This window comes from Manis pentadactyla, chromosome 3 (assembly GCF_030020395.1).
Source record: "Manis pentadactyla isolate mManPen7 chromosome 3, mManPen7.hap1, whole genome shotgun sequence".
NCBI lineage: Eukaryota > Metazoa > Chordata > Mammalia > Pholidota > Manidae > Manis > Manis pentadactyla.
The window spans coordinates 55,376,587-55,399,149 of NC_080021.1; the positions used below are offsets into that span (position 1 = coordinate 55,376,587).

The window sequence follows — 22,563 nt, forward strand, 5'->3', positions numbered from 1 at the left end:
TTTCACTGGAGATGGCTGGTAATTATAGGTCTGCTTTGGTTATGTAACTGTATTCCTATTATGTTAATGTGTGTGCGCAATTTACTTAGTAGCTATAAAACCTTAGTAGCTTAAGTTACTCTACAAGAAGATATGTCAAAGAAATAATCAATCTTCCCATGTTTTCTTCTGCCTGCTACTTCTATAGCTTTTCTTCTTCCTTCCTAATTAAAACCCTTAAATAGAATTCATGCCTCATATCGAATTTTCCGAGTATCATAATTCTTCCAAGTGGTAAAGATACCTCAAGACAAATGCTGGGCATAGAAGCCACAGGGCATAAATCTGCAAAGAAGTAAAAAGCTAACCTTTTCAAACAATATGGCTTCTCTCCCACTTACCAACTTTACATTTCCCTGTATGGCCCTGGAAGATGACTGGTTAGCCAGAGACGGGTAAGATTCCTCAAGGGAGGAACAACCTAAGACAGGCACAGTAGCAGGGGGGCCATCAGGTGAGAAAAAGGGGATCAACAGAGGTGAGGCTTAGAACCTCACCCCCCTGTTTTGAGAGAAATCTTCTGCATCCGTGGATGTTTTGTTGCCCTTGTCTAGCTTGGATTAACACTTAGTCTACAGGCACACACCTGATCATCTACATTTGCTCTCTTACAACACTAAACTATGTTTTCTACCTTTATCTTGCATCCACCTACCACTTCAACATTTTATTAAAAAAAAAATAATAATAATAATAATAAGGGAGAAATGTGGGATTCACATATAAATCAAGTATAAAAATCAAACGAATATTCATATTTGACCTGATGGTTTATAGTTCATAATGCGTGATCAAAACTGAAAGTTTCTGTGATGACTGCGCTTGTACTGTTCACCACGTAAGAACTTATTCACTATGTAAGAATTTTTTCACCATGTAAGAACTTGTTCGTTATGCTTCAGAAGATTGGAGACTGATGAGAATTAGGCTTGGGGTGGATTAATGATTGTGCATTGAGTCCCCTATACAGAATTTTATTGTTGTTAACAACCATTTGATCAATAAATATGAGAGATGCCCTCTCAAAAAAAAAATTAATAAATAAAACCCAATTCAGAAAGGGTAGGGGCCTGGAGGGAAGGGGCGCCCTGCAGTAAAGGATATTACTTGATAAACATGTTCTGTGAGACTACATCACATATTTTGATCTGGTTTCTAAATCTTCTGCTTTGCAAAATTAGTACTATTGTCTCTTATGGAGGGTTCCTTTTTTGTGTTCTGTGTCCCAATTTCGTTAGCTTTCATTTCCTTACATTGAATTTCAAAAGTCACCTAGCTGCCCATGCTCTTAGTTTATCCAAGTCATTCTGATTTGCACTGTTCTACTCCTTTGCAGAGACTGACTCTCTGCTCCTTTCCAATCATCAGCAGATCTCATCACTTAATGCACACTTTCTACGGGGTCTTTCTGTGGGCAGCAGTTACCCAGAATTCCGCTCCCCAACACTACATCTCCAACTACTCACCAAGCTTTTAAATCCATTCACAGATTAACCTTGACTAGCCTGTATTTCCTAGTGACTAGAACTTAATAGAGTTCTAATAAGAATGAGGTGAGTGTAGGACTCAGTTTTTGTGTCCTAAATATGGAGAATTCATTCTCCTTATTTTCCCTTTGCTGCTCAGAAACCGTTTAATGAAGTTTTGCAGAATGTGCAATCTAATTAAGTGTAAAAATACACACACACAAACAACTTTTTTTGAACACAAGTACATGAGAACTTGCCTGATTTTAGAAGCACACCATATTAATTAAATTTGTTAATAATTTTACCATTCAAAATTTTCCCCAATTCAAATCCCTCCCCTACCTACTTAGGACAAAGTTGATTGTTTCCCTGCCAGTGTTACCAGGGTCCTGATCTGAAGAGCTAACGGTCTTTTTTTGTGTGTGTGTGGATTTTTAAATTTAATTCTTCTTTCCCATATTTTAATTTCACTATATTTTATTTGATAATTTCAAAAGAATCATAGCAATTCTGGTGTATTGGACTATAGACATGAAATACTGTAAATTTTGGACTTTTACTGTAAACAAATTTAAATGAATTTATAATCGTTTCAATAAGTCAATTATCATTTGTTCAAAACAAAGAAGTTTGAAGCAATGGCCATTGATGAAATGGTAAAATTAATGCCAGTCTATCTATTGTGTTCTACAACCATACTCTATTTTGTAGAAACATGGCATAGATCATTGGAAAACTTACAAAAAATATGTAACTTCATTTGTAGTCCCTTCATAATCAAATATCAAAATATCTGTAACTTTGTTGAGGATGTATTCAGCTTTTGTTTCCATAGATACTTAAATGCACTTACCACTTTTAATACATTCAACTTTTATAAAATACAAACATGCATATGGTATATGAAAATATCTCTGAACTCACCTTCCTGTACTCAGCATAGATTTCATGTATGAGCTGGTGCTCAGACATTCCATGTGCTGTCTGCCAAACCACACTTCAGTTTTATCAACATTTACCAGTTTTTCCACTGGCATAAACATGGGTTCTTATGTAAGTGCTTGAATATTATGGCTTCTATTATCTTGTAAAAAATAAGAGATCTTTATGACTTGAAAAGTCTCTTGTATTTGTGATACCATAATTTAGATAAATATAGAAATCATCAGGCATGTCCAAAGTACTGACATTGAAGCTTTAATTAGATCGTCTTTGGATGTAACTTGTCATTTGTATTCACTCATGGATGTAGGAATAGAATATGTAAGAAATTCCAAAAATATATTCTAGAGAATTAGGTTTCTAAGTAAAGTATAGTGAATGGCTACCTGATGTCTCATATAAGACAGGAAGTGCCCTTGACTAAGTTTTGAAAAAAGGCTGTTTACACTCTCTCTTGGTACTAAAGAAAAGCAAGCCAACCAGTTTTTCTTTACTAAATGACAATTTTTAATCATCTCAATTTCCTTCAAATTTTAGACTATTTTACTTCATCAAAATAAATGTCACTGTGTTTCAAATTTTTATCCATGCATTTATGTGTCTGGTCACAAGATGAACATCTAATTATATTGTGGCATTATTAAATGAAGTATTGACTCAACTGTTGGGTTTATGGTGATTAAGATGAATAGATGTCTCTGAAGCAGATTGATTATACTCTGAATAGCTGTTCACATTTCAAAGAGGGGATTGCTCAAGCTGAAATAAAATCTCAACAAAAACAAGCTCATTTACATTTTGTATCTTATTATTTTATTTGGGATAAGTATGCAAGCACTCACCCGAACCTGCACTGATATTTGTATGGGATTCATTAAGTACACCCAAAATTACAACCTGGTGTATCATTTTTTAATTGCTATAAAGCTGGCTCATTTTCTAATTATTTCACCTTGGGAAATGGGCAGCTTAATTCTTGTAACAACATGAATACAGCAGATACACAAGCAGTTCAAAATGCAACCTGTTGGAGCTCATTACCAACTTCAAACCCAGTCGTATCTTCCTTCATTCAGATCTACATGGTGCGTAGTTATGTATCAAAGTTTTGTTGATAAAATAATTTGGAACTTTGAAACATGAGAAAAACCTAAATATTCTCCCAACTATACAATGGCTCAGATTGTTTTTAAATGCTCCAAATGTTTCAGCTAAGTAAATATTATTTAGAGGCGTGTGTGGTGTAGTTACTTGCTACAAAAAGTGTGGTTCTCTGATCAACTCACGTTGAAGTTAGAAATGAAGAATTTCAGACTGTTTTTTTATATCTCCTTAGTGAGAATGGACATTTTCAGAAAATCCCACAGGTGATTTTATTGTACGTTAATAATGCTTGAGAAGTCCTACCTTGTTTGATTCTTCATGTATTTGGAGTTCAAGCCTAAATTCTGTTTATCTCAAATGAATATTTTTCCCATTCAATAGTGTCTTTGTACAGTTAGAGAAAGGATGACAACAGATATTGTATTAAGTGGTAGTACGTGTCAGTCTCTGTGCTAGGTATTGATGTACAGACATGGCAAGAACACTGCTCATGCCCATAGGCATTCTATGGCCAGTGTAAGGACAGACAGAGAAATGATTGCAGTTCAGGGCAGCAAGTACTTCCAACAGCTTACAGTTGAGAAATCCACCTCTGCATGGCAAAGCTATTTTGAAAAGAGTTGAAATAATTTGATAGGAAAACCTATCTATAAATTGCCTCCTAAAGTTAAATAAACAAATCTTCTTTCATACATGACAAAGACTAGGTTTAGTAAATACTATCAACTTGATTAATATGTACATTTTTGTCTATATGTATATAGTTTAATATATGTATAAATAACTTTTATGTATAAATAATTGCAATAAAAATAATCTGATGCACACATTTTGTATATTTCATACACACATTTTAAATTTAAATTTACATTTTATAATAGGGTGATTAAGAAAAAAAGGGTGAAAGAATAACCCCAAGGTCACAGAATGGGAAACAAATTAAGTTGGGATTCAAGTCAATTTTGCAAAGGAAGAAAATAAACATTTACCTCACTAGGTTTAATTAGGGAGCACTTCAAGAATTGACATCGTAATAACATTTCTTCTTCTGCAATAACTTTTGTTTTGTTTATGTTGCTGACAAAATCTGTTTAAGGAATCATATGCATGCTTTTCTTGACCAGATAAATAATATAAATGGCCAATTTATCTCATAGCAGACATACCACCATCATGACTTAAAAGCGACACTTTTTTAATATATTCACTTCAGTGGAAAATGAGTGGGAAATAAAAAAAACAGGCTTCACTTATGCATTCTATTGTTCTGGACCAATAGTTCTTTTAAAATATTTTTAAATTTTATCTTTTAATTATGATCAACATTTAAAACATCAAAATTATGACTCCCTACATATTAATTGTTGAAGGAGATTTTAACTGTGGCTGTATCCAAGTAGCAATGGCATAAACTTGACCAACTGAGCCCTCCAACAGGAACAGATGGCCTAAGATTTTGCAGCTCAGAAACAGGCCTCATTTAAGAGGAGCCAGAAAGCAGTGGACGGTGTTCAAACCCTGAATGCAGAAAAGCAAACACTTTTTGTAGGGTTTATTTGGTAAAAACTCAGCGACAGTTGGACATCTGGATATGTTAGAAAGAAAGAATTTTAAAGCTATCATTGAAACCTGTCCATTTGAATTAGATGATCCATTCTCTATAATTAAGACTAAGTAGTGGGTCTCTGTCATGAGCCAAATTGATAGAAATTAATTCAAAAACCTTGGAAGAGACATGCCATGCTGATCTGTGTAGCATGACCCTGAAGAGGACATTTATTATATGAGTAAGATTTCATTGTCAAAAAGAAATGTCATGCTGGCAAATGCTGAATAGTGCAAGTAAGTTTTCCAGAGGGTAAAGTGCTTATTAATTAGATATAAATTAGCACACTGAGGGCACTATTTCATAAATGACTGCTTCCAGAAAACAGAATGGTACCCTCTTAAACAGAAAAGTCACTCACTCAAGGGTGAGGGTACTGCTTTTAAAGTCCAGTCTATTTCTTTTACAATCTTATTTGCTTCCTTGGTAAAAATACTCAGTTGTTTTAGGTTTCTGAATGCAAGCTTATGAAGAACCAAGCAAATATCCCTCAGAATTTTAATTATAATCTGTTGATGATTCATCCACTGAGGTGGAGACCTATTGGAGGAAGTCAAGGCTGATCAAATTAGTAAGCCTTAATACTCATATACCTTAGTTTTTAGAAGCTTCACAATCATCTCAGGCTTCAGTAGGCTCTGTAAGCTATGGTCCATGCACAACTGTCATACATCTGCTTAGCTATGCATGTCTGATAGGCTGTTTGCCTGTTATTTTTACATTAATATTTCAGTGTAGCTCTAGCAACATTATAATCATATTTTGTGTACTAAAAATTGCTTGGAATGTGGTTTCTGCTCTAAAGAAACTTTCCAAGAAACATTAGCATAGGTTCATCTTAATCTACTGAAATCACGTTTCTTTTCTCTCCATTTTTTCTTTTCATTCATTTCTCACAATGCAAAAGCTTGTGCCTTTTTATATACATTTACTTTCTTTTTTAAGTTTTTATTTTTTAAAGTTTTTCAAGCTTTGTTACTACTGTTGTATAACATGTATAAGTTAAGGTATGCAGTGTGATAATTTAATTACATGTATATGTGGTAAAAATAAATTCCACAGTAAGTTTAGTTAGTATTTCCATCCCCTCACTTAATTTTCTTTTTTGTGTGTGATGATAACATTTAAGATTTATTCTCTCAAGAACTTTTAACTGAATAATAAGGCATTAATTATAGTCATCATGCTATACATTAGAACCCCAGAACTTACTCATCTTATACCTGGAAGTTTGGCATTTTGACCACCATTTCTCCATTTCCTCTTCTCCCCTACCCCGGTAACCACTATTCTACTATCTTTTTCATTTAGTTCATCTTTTTTAAATTCCATGTATAAATGAGAACATACAGTATTTGTCTGTCTTTCTTTGATTTATTTCACTTAGTGTAATGCCATTAAGGTCCATCCATGCTGCTACAATGGCAGTATTTCCTTCTTTTTATGGCTGAATAATATTCCATTATTTATATATTGAATTTTCTTTATCCATTCATCTACTGATGGACACCTAAGTATGTCTTGGCTATTATAAATAATGTCAATGCTGCAATGAACATGGGGATACAAATATATTTTCTAAATAATGATTTCATTTCTTTCAAAAATATACCCAGAAGAGCAATTACTGGATCACATGGCAGATCTATTTTTAATTTTTTGAGGAATCACCATACTGTTTTCCATAGCAGTTGTTTCAATTTATATTCCCACCAATAGCGCACAAGTGCACCTTTCCCCCATTGAGTTCTTGGCTTTCTCGTCAAATATTACTTGACCATATATGTGGGGGTTATTTCTGGGTTTTCTATTCTGTTCCCATAGTGTGTGTGTCTATTTTTATGTCAGTACCACAGTGTTTTAATAACTCTAGCTTCATAATAAAGTTTGATGCCTCTAGCTTTGTTCTTCTTTCTCAGTATTGCTTTGGTTTTTCTGAATCTCTTGTAGCTCTGTATGAATTTTCTGACTTTATTTTCCATTTCTGTGAAAAATGCCATTGGTAGAAATTGCATTGAATCTTTAGATGCTTTTGGGTAGTATAGGCATTTTTAACAATATTAATTCTTTTGATCCATGAACACAGGATATCTTTCCATTTTTTTGTGTCACCTTCAATATTTTTCATCAATGCCTTGTAATTTTCAGTGTACAGTTCTTTCACCTCCTCTGCCTCATGGGGATTCTCTTCTTGTGACAGATTATTCTGCTGCTGGATCTTAAATTCTCTCTGTCTTTGATCTTAGACAGGTTTATTTAATTTTTAATTTATCTAGATGCTTACTTAGAGTTGAAATTAGGGTAACCTGTTAGTTGCATGAACTTGGGTGCCTGACCAGATTTGGGAAGTTCTCAGCCTGTCTTCTTCCCTCCCTACCCTACTCCTGTTGCACTGTTTTTAAATTTGATAAAGCCCAATTATTTTTTTGTGTAGCTAATTTTTTTATTGAAGTATAGCTGCTGTACAATTTTATGTTGGTTTCAAGTATACAGTAGTGATTCAACATTTACACTATTAAATCCTCACTCCAACTGATGCAGTTACTATGTTAACGTAAGATGTTACAGCATTGACTGTATTGCCCATGCTGCATTTCCATCCCCGTGACCAACTTAGGTCATGACTGATATTTTTGTGCCTGCTCATCCCCCTCACCATCCCCACCCATGCCAACCCCCTTACTTCCATTCTTCCCTCCCTCTTCTCTTCTATCTTTCCTCTTTCCTTTGTTCTCCTCCTACCCTTTCTCTGTCCACTCTTTAACGTACCCCTTCTTGCCCTTCCTCTCTTTACCACCTCCCTGCCCTCATTTGATGTGTCTTATCTTTCTGTTCTCTCTGTTTCCTTTCCCTCAGCCAGGACGAGCTCCATCTCCATCAGAAAACTGTGTTCAGTATCTTGATCACGAGTGGATCAGGGAGAGGGGTTTCTTTACTGTCTAACCTATCTGAATATCTGGAATCCAGGGCCCTGCTTAGAGTTCCATTGTTCTTTTTATGCATTATGTTGCAGTTCCTTGTTATGTAGAACATACGATTGCTTTCAAATTATATATTTTTATTTCGTTTTGCATAATGGGAAAAAAAAGCTGGCTTTCCTGTTCACACTTAAATATGGTGTATCTATTTCCAGATAGTCAAGACTGGTTTGTCATAATTGCCTGATTTTATATTGGGTAATGAGAAGAGAATTACAGAAAAAGGAAGCCACTTCAATTTGTTTTTTTCTCTCTTCTTCCTGGACTATGATATATAGCTCATTCCAAATCTTGGTGGAATGCAGAGGAACCTTGAACAATTATCTAGAATATCAGGACCCCTGCTTACTATGCTATAGTTTGAGTTCATCCAGATTTCCCTGATAAATTATGACTTGTTTAATAACACAATCTTGAATATAGTCATAAACAAATTTCAGCAGATTATATGAAGATTCAAATAGGAGGTGATCTTTTTAAGGACTGAATTTACAGTCTTTGTTTCAATGTTTCCTAAAGGTAATCAATTCTTGATGAGCTACATCATTGTAATTAGTTACATTGCATGATAGATCTAACTTAATTACTTGAAATGATTTCGTTTTAAAATTCCAGTGCAAAACAATTTTCTTTTGGTAATCTTATACTACAAACTTATCATTATCTATCTTTCATTAATTATTTCAAATACTTCCTCCCACCAGTCAAAACCACTCCTTGAGTTCATAACCATGAAATTATTTCAAAGAGAGGAAAAATACATTTGACAATTCATTGGTATAAATTAATTGGTGTGAAGGAAAGCATATCTAGTTCAAACCTGGCAAACTTTTTGGAATATGGAAGAATGATATTAAGATATGAATGGAATAATAGTTGATGAGATATTTCTTTTCTTACAGGTCTGAGATCTTACAGTCATCTGGGTGGCCTTCCAAATGGCAGCATTCAGTAATCACCACTTTACTAGTCAACTCATGCTTAAGGTTTCAAACTCACACTGGGAGTATAAATACAGGAGGTTAACTGTGTATATTTGTGTGTACACTTTTATCAGTTTTTCAGCTGCTTACATCTTGTATTTGGATGAAATCAGCATCTTAATAAATTAGAGGAAGATGTGGTGAAGGAAAGGAAGCTTTAGAAACTCAGAAGGAACATTCCAGGGGGCACCTAGGGGACCCAAAAGGCAATACAAAAGAAAATACCTGTTTTTCTAATTTATGTTATTTCAGTATTCTGTCTAAAGCATTTGCTTACCACTGTTTTTGTTCATTTGTTTTCCTACTTGCCCTGATATTACTTTACATACTATCTATACATATGTATATGTACATATATGTTTGTATGTATATCAAAGTTGAAGCACAAATCATAAATCCAAACCCATTAATAGTTTTTTATTGGGATATTTTAATGTGTTGATTTAAAGTATCCAGAGTAACAAAACTTGCTTTATCTTAGCTGCTTCAGTCCATTTCATGAAGTGGGCTGACATATATGTGCATCCAACATACATTTGAGATTAAAACATATTATCTTTCATTGATCTATAATTTGTTTTACTTTAATTGTGGTAAAAGATATGTAACATAAAACTGACTATTTAAACCTTTTAAAGTATGTAGTGAATGCACCCATGAATGGAAAAGGAGGCAGTGAGACTCCTCTGTAAGGTCCTGAGTCAGGGAGAGATGCCAGACCTTTATGCACCTCTAACAACTGGCAATGTATGGCACACTACTGTGCAAACAAAGTGGGACAGCAGGCCTGAGGCATTTCTTCAGCCAAATCAGTTCCAAAGATGAACACTGAGGGCTCTGGTGGCAACAATCTCAGCAGCAGAACAATAAAACAATAAAAATTTTTAGCACTAAAGGGGCATCTGGGCAGCCCAGACCTTCAGTGTTTTCCCTTACACAGTTCTCATTTGTTGTGATAACAGTGTATCATAGCGAGGGCGAGTATTATTAATCACAAAACAAGTTAATAATTGAATTTAAAATTTACACAACAAAAAAAGCTTAATTATTTTATTAAATACAGAAATAGCCGGTAACACTAGGACAGAAAAAATGAAAAGCATGTACTGATTGACACTTTAACTTGTAGTATGTGTAAGAATGATCTTGAGTAATTTGATGCTAAGAAAAAAGCTGTGAAGAAATCAGAAACAAATAAACATGATAAATTTCTGATGATTGATAGGAAAGCCAAATCTCTTGCTGTGATTCAGCATCCATTGTAGCAAATATCTGCATTTAAATATTTACAATGCCACTTAGTATGAGGCAACTAAGCAGTAAGATAGCTTAGAGATATTTTTCCTTGTCAATTACCTTTATATTTTTCCACTTTCTGTACATTTTATTATACTAAAACTTCAGATAATCTCCTGTTGAGAAATGAAGGTAGGCACAGTAGGGTATCATGTTTTTGACAAGCCCAAAGCTCAGTGACCCATGTACAATATACTTACCTGCCACCTTTTTGTCAACATCTTGACAAGGTCCCAATGCATTAAAGAAAAACACTCAGACTATAACACTCTAATGCTCACTTTCCTTGAGGAAAGTGTGCAAAAAAGGTATAATTTTGACACATCACCATCATTTCTGACTACACAGTAGGCAGTTTTGCTCATTGTAAGTGACCTTCTTGCATGAAAATACATCAATCAGAAAATAAGTGTTCTGAGCAACAGCCTGCTACATCTTTGGAAGATACATTGGTTGACCTCTAAATATCATTGTGGCTTAAAACTAAATAGGTGTTAAGCATATTTAAATGAAACCTTTTTATTAAACAAAGACTGAAAATAGTTTATGTATCTATCTATCTCTATCTATCTATCATCTATCTCTTTATCTATCTATCATCTGTCATCTATTTATCTTATCTCCAGAGCTTGGAGGACAGCTCATTTTTCTCTCCCTTTATTCCAGGCATAACCAAGGCTTTAATCTCTGAGGACCCTAATACTCTAGGACAAAACTTAAAAACCTCTTCCTTACTGTCAAATTTTAGAGAGTATTAAGGGATTATAATAAACATATTCCTAAACCACAGTGACATATTTTGGACATCTGTTTTAACACTTAACGCCTGTATGAGACTAGTTTATGCATGTATATTATCTACCTGCCTATATTTTGACTCAGGGCTATGACTTTTTATCTTCTCTATCACTCTCTACATTAATTGAATAATAGTTTGGCACAGTTGCATTGGATTAATCAGAAAATATGATAAATATTATCTTAATGTGGTTATCAAATCTTTCAGAGCAAGTAACATTTCTACATTAGTATTCCAGTTAAAAAATTCCTAATACTTATGTGAAAGGAATCTTAGCCAAAAGGTCTAATCACTATACATCAGAATCTTTTCTTGCCCTTTTACTCTTTTTCCTTGGCCTGCAAAGCTTGATTATCTGTTGGGGGTGCAATTTCCTCAAGGCAATAAATCAGACAAGTGTATCATAGATGAATGGCATAGGATGGCCAAGAGGCAGAAAAGTATACACTTTGAAATCACAACACACTAGTAATTTTAGATAGAACTTTCCTCTACTTGCTTGTTAGCAAGCAGAGTAGAACTTGGGGATTTTATTCTATAGTAACCATTTCTCTTAGGAATCTAATAGGGTAATCCCTTTGTTCCTTCCTAGGAAACTAGCTGTTGCTAGGATGTTTCTTTGGCTAGAGTCCATTGACTTCTCTTTCTGGGTCCTAATGTGTTATATGTCTAGATTCTAAAGAACCTACAAGCTTATGATAATTTTTCCTTATACTTAAAAGTTCTGACAAGGAGTTATTACCCATCACATTTTATAAAGACTCCTTTCTAATCTATAAACTCTCCACTTCTCTAAAATGCACATACAGAGAGAAAATAATATATGAGTAATAGGTATATTACTCAATTTCACATTTCAAAAGTAAGAAAACAGAATCATACACACAAAGCATATGCATATGTACACACACACACACACACACACACATTTTACAGTATAGTATCATATAATTAGGCTTCATAATCCCAGGCTTTCATACAGTTTGGGGAAAGCCCAAGCTTATCAAATGTATAAATTCAGTCCTTTATTATGATAATGAAAGAAAAGTGTTAAAATCAGTAGAATGCATGAACCAAGACTTTAAATATGTGTATAGATTTATCCTTAAAAACAATTACATAAACAATGAAGCAAAAATTTTACAGCTAGTTACAGCACTTTGTTTTCTATTTCATCATTGTTCTTGAAGACTGTTTAGCTCCAACAGAGCTACTAACCTACCCTATGAAGAACCAGATTGTCATTTACATAGATTTATAGTGTTCACCAGTTTCTCTAATAAACATTTATGAAGAACAGAATATTTCCAAAATTTTTCACAGAACATGAATAAGATAAGTGCATGCTCCATTGGGATTCCGATTAATAAACTTTCTCAAGGATATTTAATATTGGCTACTGTTAAATGAATGGGGCAAAACAAAAGAATCCCAGACCTGAAGGATTTGGTTCCAGTTAATTTGGCTTCAAAGTTATTTACTTTACATAAGATGATAGCATGTACTTAATTTCATGCATGTGGAGTAGAATTCACTTGACAAAATCAAACACTGAATTGACATTAAAGACCCCATTGGTTTTATTTTAGATACATTGTTTATGTGCAATTGATAGTAAGACTTCAAACTGTTGACATTGCAACTTTTTTAACTCAGTCTTTGAGTTAAAGCAGACTGATTTTTAAGCAATCAGTCTGTGACTTAAAAAAGCTAATTTCTTTCTTAAAACTCACTTTATATACAAATCTAGGACAGACTTGGTCAAGATTGGGAGTAAAAGCCCTATACATTTATGAAGTGTGTGGTTTATACACATGTTCACATTTCAATACCTCACTCAAATTGAGATCTTCACAACTCAATAATCTTGAAAAGCCAAGTGAGCTTATTCCCATTTCTAACAATCTGAGTATGAGAATAACAAATCAAAGGAAAATTGGAATTTGACATAGTTTAATTTTTATGTTAAGTAACAATGTATTTTTTCTCTAACATTAAGCAATAACAAGGAGAGTGAATATCAGGTTTACAGTATTTCTAATTGTTCTTATTTCTACACCTTTAAAATGTAGTTGTAGGTAAGCATTCATTCCATCAGAGCCAAACCAAATTCTGCCCTGGCTTGCTCCCAGGTCACTGCTCTACCTTGGCTCTCAGTGGTCTTGAGGAAAGATAAGCCAAAAGCACTGAGCCAAAAGGAACATCCAGAGAATCATCTTCATCACAACAAGGCTAATAGCAGCAACATCTGCCAAGAGGAAATGCACCAGTGATGACATGGGTGCCAAACCTCTCAGTAGCTTTGTTGAGCCTTGGAAGTCATGTATAAATCTGTGTGATCATAGTGTTGTACCAATGGAAAAGTTGGTGAGTTTAATCTTCCCTCTGGCATACCCTTCCCTTTATTCTTCTTTGTCCATGTCATACTTGCCTAATGTTTTAGAGATTTCAGATTTAAGTAAAAAAAAAAAAAAACAATGAAAAAAATGTAAAAGCCTTCAATTTTGCAAGGACTGGATTTCTAATAGAATGACTTTATAACAGTTTGGTTTCAAGCAATGATAACTGTTAAAATTAACCAATAAAGCTGACAGCACATAGAGCAATCTTTAAGTACAAGTAAATTCGCTACTAGCTGTCATCCAGGCACAGAAACACAGCATTGCTAATGCTATTTCTGAATGTAATTCAATATTTTATAAAACTGTGTCTCTCAAAATGACAGCAAGCAATAAGGAGTTGCATAATTTTTTACTTCTATGGTTTAAATAGAACATTTTTTTAAATGATAAAAATTCCCTGACTCAAATAAATGATACAAACCAGCAGTTTTAATTGCCTTTGGCTGAATGTAAAATGAAAACCTATAAAGCATTATTATATGGTCAACTTTTATAATGTGAGCTAAAGAAAGTCAGTGTCATTTACATATGTTTTTAAGGAAAACCAAAAGCTTTGAATACATTTGTGACTCAGATTCCAAAAACAATTTTTGGACAGTAAATGTCAGCTAGAAAAGGCAAGGGTAAGCTGGTTAACAGTCACAGCAACACAGGCACATACATTTCTACAGAGTTGCCTATGCTTGGAATAATGGTTCTAAGAGTATATGCAATATGTGGTATAGAAAAAAGCCATATAGAACATTAGATTTGTCTCATATTGGGAATAGCAGAAAAGGGCATACTGGAGGCTCCATGTCAAGAAGAGTCATAGAATTATATAAATTAAAGGAATATTAGTCCATTTGATTGACTCTCCCACTCAAATACGGCAATTTTCATCCTGAATTTCATCTTATTTCACAAATGTTCATATTTATACTCATCCTCCAACCAAGGCAGAAAATGTTATGCGTAGTAGATCCTCAGATTCTTAGATATATCAAGGGTAAGAAATAACTACTTTTAGAGGAATAAAATTGCTCCATGTATTGGATACTTCTTATATATCAAAGCCCTCCTCCCTCCCTACGACTTCACCCACCGTTGTGCAAGCAGACACACAAAGGGCTTCCGTCAGCTTTGTGCTCACCTCTGTCGCAGGCTGCATACTACTTGCTTCTCGCTCTGGCCTTTTCTGATGCTGCACCATGTGATGCCTAAGGACATCAGCTGTGCACTGAAAAATGTGCATCCCTCACACAGGAATGACCTGCATCTGTGGCAGAGTAAATACTCATACGTGAACAATGGGAACATGGAGTCAACAGAAAAATACTACCTTTTTTTTTTTTCCCTGGCCAGGAAGTCTGAAAATAGTTTATGGGTTTCTTCAAAGATTCAGAGTCAAGTGTCAGGAGATTGTAGCAGTTGCTGACTTCTCTTGTTCATTTCCCAATCCTCCTGTTCCTTTGCACCCCTCACTCTTGATGCCTGAGATCACTTCACAAATAAACTATCTTCAAGCATGTCAGTCTCAGGCTGTTTTGAAGAGAATCAAGACTAAACCTTCGACATGTGCTTTTTAATGTGACTAATTTTACTCACTATGGTTATGGATGGGATCAACAAAATTAATAATTCAAATGTGAGTTCCAGCAAAATTTCAGGTTTGTTCATATTATGGCATAACACATACCATGGATCTTTGCAATTACTCATTAAAACTTGAAATGGCAAATATTTATGCCACTAACACCAAGGTTCTATTTTAAATTCCAGGATTTGGGCAGACTGGCTCAATCATGGAGAATTACCTAAATGTGTGGTAGAATTGTAAATGAGAAACTTTCAGTTAGTTGATTCCCAATTGTACTTAGCTGCAGTACAATCCACAACAACAGCAGTGTTAATATTGTAGACCTATAGTTATTAGGAAGAAATAGCGTTATCTTATTCAATTGCAGTTTTAAAGCTGAGACAATAGAGCTTTGAAGTTTACAGATTTTTCCCTAACTTGAAAAATGCAGCATTAGAAATTGACCCCAAATCTTCTTCTCTTGCCTTTAAATAAGACCAGTCTTATGTTTGGCATCCACTTAACTCTATAGCATTGTTAGGAAAACCTACATGAACTGAATGGAGCAATCAATCAATAGTGCTCATATGCTAATTTATGGTTCTGTATGTACACTGTCATGAAGATATATAATATCTGTTTGAGTACACACAGGAGTACATATAGCATTAAAAACCTGTGCTCTAAACATGGTATACTTTAATAGAAAATATTTTGATCAATATGTGAAGTTGATCTTAAGTTGTTCTTAATTAGTAGCATGAACTCATGTAAAATTTGTTCAGCTATGATACACATTGAATAACAAATTGCAAAGGCCAGATAGCACTTTCTCTAACCCTTCACCACAACACACACTGTAAGCCCTCTTCTACCATTGCATATGATTTGTTTATTCTTTTTCATGCCAATGAAATGAAACACTGGTATCCTGATATTCAAAATTTTGTTCAGATGAAATTCCTATCAAAAGGAATAATAAGAGCTTAAGTGGGAAGAGGAAGGAGTATGAATTTATTTTACTAAAATTTCTAAGATTTGAGGGCTGATTTCCTCTGGTAGTTTCAGATTCTTTGTAGATGATTTTTGTAATTACTGATGTACACAATCATCTATAGTCTCATAGTATGGTTGCATTACAATGAGTGACTTGGCTGTTAGGAATCAGAGTAGTTGGTAAAGGTGAATTGGGGAGGTGCTAAACTGATTTTATTCTCCAATCCTGCATTTGAAAATAAAAATGTTATCATGGAGAGACTACACAGAAATCTAACTTAAAGATATTTAAAATACACCCTTTGGAAATTTAGCAGTTGTGGGTACCAAGTGCACCTAATTACATTTTCTTTGCTACTTAAAACTACTGTTGAAAAAATATATGCATTTCAACATTTAGAACATCTGACTAAGCAGATAAACACTGGGCTGATGAGATCTAAGTTTTAATACATAAAGAGAAATAATACCTATCATCAGCTTGTCTCTAGTTCATCCTCTATGCTGCCATAAGTGGATCGTTTCAAAATGCAAATGCCATAATTTTATGCATTTCATTAATATTATTTAATTATTTAAATGATAGAGTTGCCAATTAGCTTCTTATCTAGTTACTCAAAGATAGTATTAGTGATTATTTTACAATTTAAAGTTAATTTTTAAAAGTTAAGCTAAATTATTACTAGTTGAGTAATGGCATAATGTGCATAACCTTCCTTTTTTTTTACTGAAGTGTAGTTAAAAAAATAGTATTAGTGGCTCTTTGAGATGATGTAATGAGGATTCTGAAGCCATAGGATAATCAGGAGAAAACGTGCCATTTTTGCTTAATGATTCTCTGTCACAATACTTTTTAAAGTATGCAAATTTGCATTGGCATCTTTCAGAAAATCCTTCAGGCTTAGCTTTTCTTCCTTCTGCCACTGTCCCATGACCATGTGAATAATGCTTATGGCTCTTGAATGGAAATTCCATCTCTGACCTCTAAGGTTTTGCTCAGGTTCTTCATTCTGCTTGGAATTCCATGCCTGGGTATATCAGGTTGGCCAGCTTTTGTGACTTGGAAGACTGAACTTAATCATCTCTCTGCTATTAAATCTTCCCTGATTCATTCAAGCACAGTCAATGACTGGGTCCTGGGTGCCACTATTAAAATTCACACATAACTTCATTCACGTCCTCATTCATTTAGGCTTTATTCAGCAAATACTACATCAATAAACATAACTAATATATATAGTCTATGCCAGGAACTCTATGTATGATTGTGAGTAATATAGAAATGCTTATATGTTTATTTGGTCTTCTGCAGCTTAGGATATCTGTTAAATATTCTAACTATATTATAGCCATTTACTTATTTCTGCCACAAAATAATATATGAGCTCTTTAGAAAACTAATTAGAGCATTTGTTTATTTACATTCCTAGCATTGAGTACAGTGCCTGACATAATCTAGGTATATAACTTTTTTAATAGGACTAAATTGATTTAATAACCCAGTGGGATACTAGCCACTAATTGTATTTATTTTCTTCAACCCTGTTATCCATGCCTAGATTACATACTTAGATGACTAATAATATAGTAGAGGGTCTAAAGTAGATCACATGGGAAAAAAGTGAAAAGTGAGACTACTCTGACTGCCAAAATCCAAGCTTAATACCAAGAGTACTTACTACCAGAGAAGGCACAAAATCATAGGTCATTTTATAAACAAACATAAGTCCTTTGTTAGAAATTCAGATGAGTCTTCTTACCTAAAAGAATGCCTTTAAAATATTTTTAAGAAATTATTTTTAAGTCCTTAGAAAGAAAATCAATACTTACATGAGAAATACATAGAGTGCTTAGGGAAAGAAAGTAATATTAATCTGTCAACAAAAGTCAGTAGAGATGGGAGATTCTCAAGATGGTGGCATGAGTAGGGTGGCAGAAATCTCCTCCCAAAACCATACATATTTTGAAAATACAGCAAATACAACTATTCATAAAAGAGTGAACAGAAGACACAGTACACCAGCCAGGCTACACCTACATCTGAGAAAACTCAACATCTCACAAAAAGGGTAAAATATAAAGCCATGACCTGGCAGAACCCAAGCACTCCCCCCACCCAAGTCCACCTGCGGGAAGACAATAATCAGAGTCAGTAGGGAGTGGAAGCACAGGACCACTAAATAACCAGCCCTAGTAATCTGCACCAGGAGCACAGACACACTTGGAAAAGCAAAATCTGAGACTAAGACTGTGAACAGGTTCATACAGCCAGCTGCCCTGGGACAAAAGAAAAGCGGGTGCTTTAAAATTCTTAAAGGGACAAGGGTTTAACAGGTGGACAAAATTGTCCTGGCACACTCAGCTCAGAAGGCTGGGAACTTTAAGAAACTTCAGACGCCCTAACCTCCTGGGTGGCAACCCAGCTCTGAAGCCCCTCATGGCAATAAGCAGCCTGCTGTTCATTGCCCCCTGCCAGCACTGCAACAAACTGACCGACCTGCCATTGCTGTGGAGCAGCTGAGGAGCAGCCCTGCCCATAGCAACCACACAGAGGCTTCTCTCTGTGCATGGGTAACCAGCCCAGACCAGAGACTGCACCCTGTCCTCACTTGACCAGCACACACAGTGGAGTCAGGAGCAGAGTCCAGAAGGCACAAAGGGGCTCTGTTCTTGCAGCAAACACACACTGCTTGCCTGCAACCCCCACCAATGCCCTAGGCCATCCCGAGGACCGCCCCACCCATGGCAGTTCAGGGGATTAACCCACAGGCTGTTCCCTGTGGGTGACTGAATGGCACAGGCAGTGAAGCTGGGCAAGGTGACCAGCAAGCAGGAAGGGACTTTGTTCTACCAGCTAACACATATTCCACTCCTCGGTGAACACACCCACTGCCATGAAAAGGCAGAAGAACCTTGTTCAGTCCAAAATTGCTCAAACACCAGAGAGAGGGGATGGTGAAACTGAAATTTCCAATCTTCCTGAAAAAGAATTCAAAATAACAGTCATAAGCATGCTGGTGGAGCTACAGAGAAATATGCAAAAGTTAAGAGATGAATTCCTGATGGAGATAACAGAAATTAAACAAACAATGGAAGGATTTAATAGCAGACTGGATGACGTGAAGAGACTGTTAATGGAATAGAAATGAGAGAATAGGAATACTGAGAAGCTGAGGCAGAGAAAGATAAAAGGATCTCTAGAAATGAAACAATATTAAGAGAATTGTGTGACCAAACCAAACAGAACAATATTCACATCATAGGGGTAGCAGAAGAAGAAGAGATGGAAAAAGGGATACAACGTGCCTTTGAAGAAATAATTGCTGAAAACTTCCCCAATGTGGGGAAGGAAATAGTCTCTCAGACCAAGGAAGTTCACAGATCACCCAACACAAGGGACCCTAGGAAGACAACACCAACACATAATAATTAAAATGGCAAAGATCAAAGACAAGGACAGAGTATTAAAAGCAGCTAGAGAGAGAGAAAAAAGATCACCTACAAAGGAAAACCCATCAGGCTATCATCAGACTTCTCAGCAGAAACCTTACAGGCCAGAAGGGAATGAAATAATATATTCAATGCAATGAAACAGAAGGGCTTCAAACCAAGAATACTGTACCAGCAAGATTATCATTTAAATTTGAAGGAGGGATTAAACAATTCTCAGATAAGCAAAAGTTGAGGCAATTCACCTGCCACAAAACATCTCTACAGTGCATTTTAAAGAGACTTCACTAGAAGGAAGGGCTCCTAAGGCTAAATATATGTGACCAGAGAAAATAAAACCACAGCAAAGAAAGTAGACCAACCAAAGACTAACTAAATGCAAAATAAATTCAGCTAACCACAAAATCGGTTGAGGGGAACACAAAGAGTACAGAATAGAACACATAACATATAAATACTGAAGGAGGAAGAAAAAGAAGGGAGAGAAATAAAGAATCATCAGACAGTGTTTAGAACAGTGTAATAAGTGAGTTAAGTTAGACAGTTAGATAGTAAAGAAGCTGCCCTTGAACCTTTGGTAACCACAAATCCAAAGCCTGCAATGGAAATAATTACATATCTATCAATAATCACCCTAAATGTGAATGGACTGAATGCACCAATCAAAAGACACAGAGTAATAGAATGGATAAAAAAGTAAGACCCATCTATATACTACTTACAAGAGACTCACCTCAAACCCAATGACATACAGACTAAAAGTGAAGGGATGGAAAAAGATATTTCATGCAACTAATAGGGAGAAAAAAGCAGGTGTTGCAGTAAATAGATTTAAAAACAAAGAAAGTGACAAGAGACAAAGAAGGATATTACATAATAATAAAGAGTTCAGTCCAACAAGAAAATATAACCATTATAAATATCTATGCACCCAACACAGGAACACCTACATATGTGAAACAAATACTAACAGAATAAAAAGGCAAAATAGAATGCAATGCATTCATTTTAGGAGACATCAACACACCACTCACTCCAGAAGACAGATCAACCAAACAGAAAATAAGTAAGAACACAAAAGCACTGAACAATATAGCAGAACCGATGGACCTAAAAGACACGTACAGAACTACATACCCAAAAGCAGGAGGATACACATTCTTCTCAAGTGCACATGGAACATTTTCCAGGATAGACCACATACTAGGCAACAAAAAGAGCCTCAGTAAATTCAGAAAGATTGATTTTTCTACCAACCAACTTCTCAGATCACAAAGGTATAAAACTAGAAATAAATTGTACAAAGAAAACAAAAATGCTCACAAACACATGGAGGCTTAACAACATGCTCCTAAATAATCAATGGATCAAAGACCAAATTAAAATGGAGATCAAGCAATATATGGAGACTAATGAAAACAACAGCAAAACACCCCAACTTCTGTGGGATGCAGTGAAGGCAGTTCTAAGAGGAAAGTATATAGCAATCCAGGCCTATTTAAAGAAGGAAGAACAATCCCAAATGAACAGTCTAAAAACACAATTATTGAAACTGGGAAAAGAAGAACAAATGAGGCCCAAAGTAAGCAGAATGAGGGACAAAATAAAGATCAGAGAAGAAATAAATAAATTAATGAAAACAAGAGCTGGTACTCTGAGAAAATAAAATAGATAAATCCCTAGCCAGACTTATCAAGAAAAAAAAGACAATCTACACACATAAGCAGAATCAGAAATGAGAAAGGAAAAATTCACTACAGACACCACAGAAATACAAAGAATTATTAGAGAATACTATGAAAAACCGTATGCTAACAAACTGGATAACCTAGAAAAATGGACAACTTTCTAGAAAAATATAACCTTCCAAGAATTATCCAGAAAGAAATGGAAAATCAACACAGACCAATTACCAGGAATGAAATTGAATTGGTAATCAAAAACTATCCAAGAACAAAAACACTGGGACATATGTATTCACCACTGAATTTTATCAGAGATTTAGAGAAGACATAACACCCATTCTCCTTAAAGTTTTCCAAAAATAGAAGAGAGGGAAATACTTCCAAACTCATTCTATGAAGCCAGCATTACTCTAATACCAAAAACAGGCATAGACATCACAAAAAAAGAAAACTACAGTCCAATATCCCTGATGAACATATATGCAAAAATACTCAACAAAATATTAGCAAACCAAATTCAAAAATACATCAAGAAGATTATACATGATGATCAAGTGGGATTCATCCCAGGGATGCAAGGATGGTACAACATTCGAAAATCTTTCAAGATCATCTACCACCTCAACAAAAGGAAGAACTAAAGCCAGGTAATCATCTCCATAGATGCTGAAAAAGCATTTGACAACATTCAACCTCCATTCATAAAAAAACTCAACCAAATTGGTATGGAGGGCAAGTATCTCAACATAATAAAAGCCATATATGACAAACCCACAGCCAACATCATACTTAACAGCAAGAAGCTGAAAGCTTTCCCTCTAAGATCAGGAACAAGACAAGGATGCCCATTCACCCCTCTTTTATTCAACATAGTACTGCAGGTCCTAACCATGGCAATCAGACAACACAAACAAATTAACGGCACCCAGATTGGTAAGGAAGAAGGCAAACTGTCCCTGTTTGCAGATGACATGATATGGTACATAACAAACCCTAAAGAATCCACTCCAAAACTATTAGAACTAATATCTGAATTCAGCAAAGTTGCAGGATACAAAATTAATACACAGAAATTGGTTGCATTCCTATATACTAACAATGAACTAGAAGAAAGAGAAATCAGGAAAACAATTCCATTTACAATTGCATCCAAAAGAATAAAATACCTAGGAATAAACCTAACCAAGGAAGTGAAAGACCTATACCTTGAAAACTACAAGACACTCTCAAGAGAAATGAAAGAGGACACTAATAAA

The 22,563-nt window shown here is 35.0% G+C and overlaps 1 long non-coding RNA gene across 1 annotated transcript in view; it reads right to left on the bottom strand.

Moving 5' to 3' along the window:
- Positions 1–221: 221 nt before the first annotated feature.
- Positions 222–22,563, bottom strand: part of LOC130682864 (uncharacterized) — a 308,951-nt gene continuing 286,609 nt past the window's right edge. Inside the window, exon 3 of the long non-coding RNA XR_008996260.1 lies at positions 222–633. This is a non-coding gene — a long non-coding RNA (uncharacterized LOC130682864). The remainder of the gene's footprint in view (positions 634–22,563) is intronic.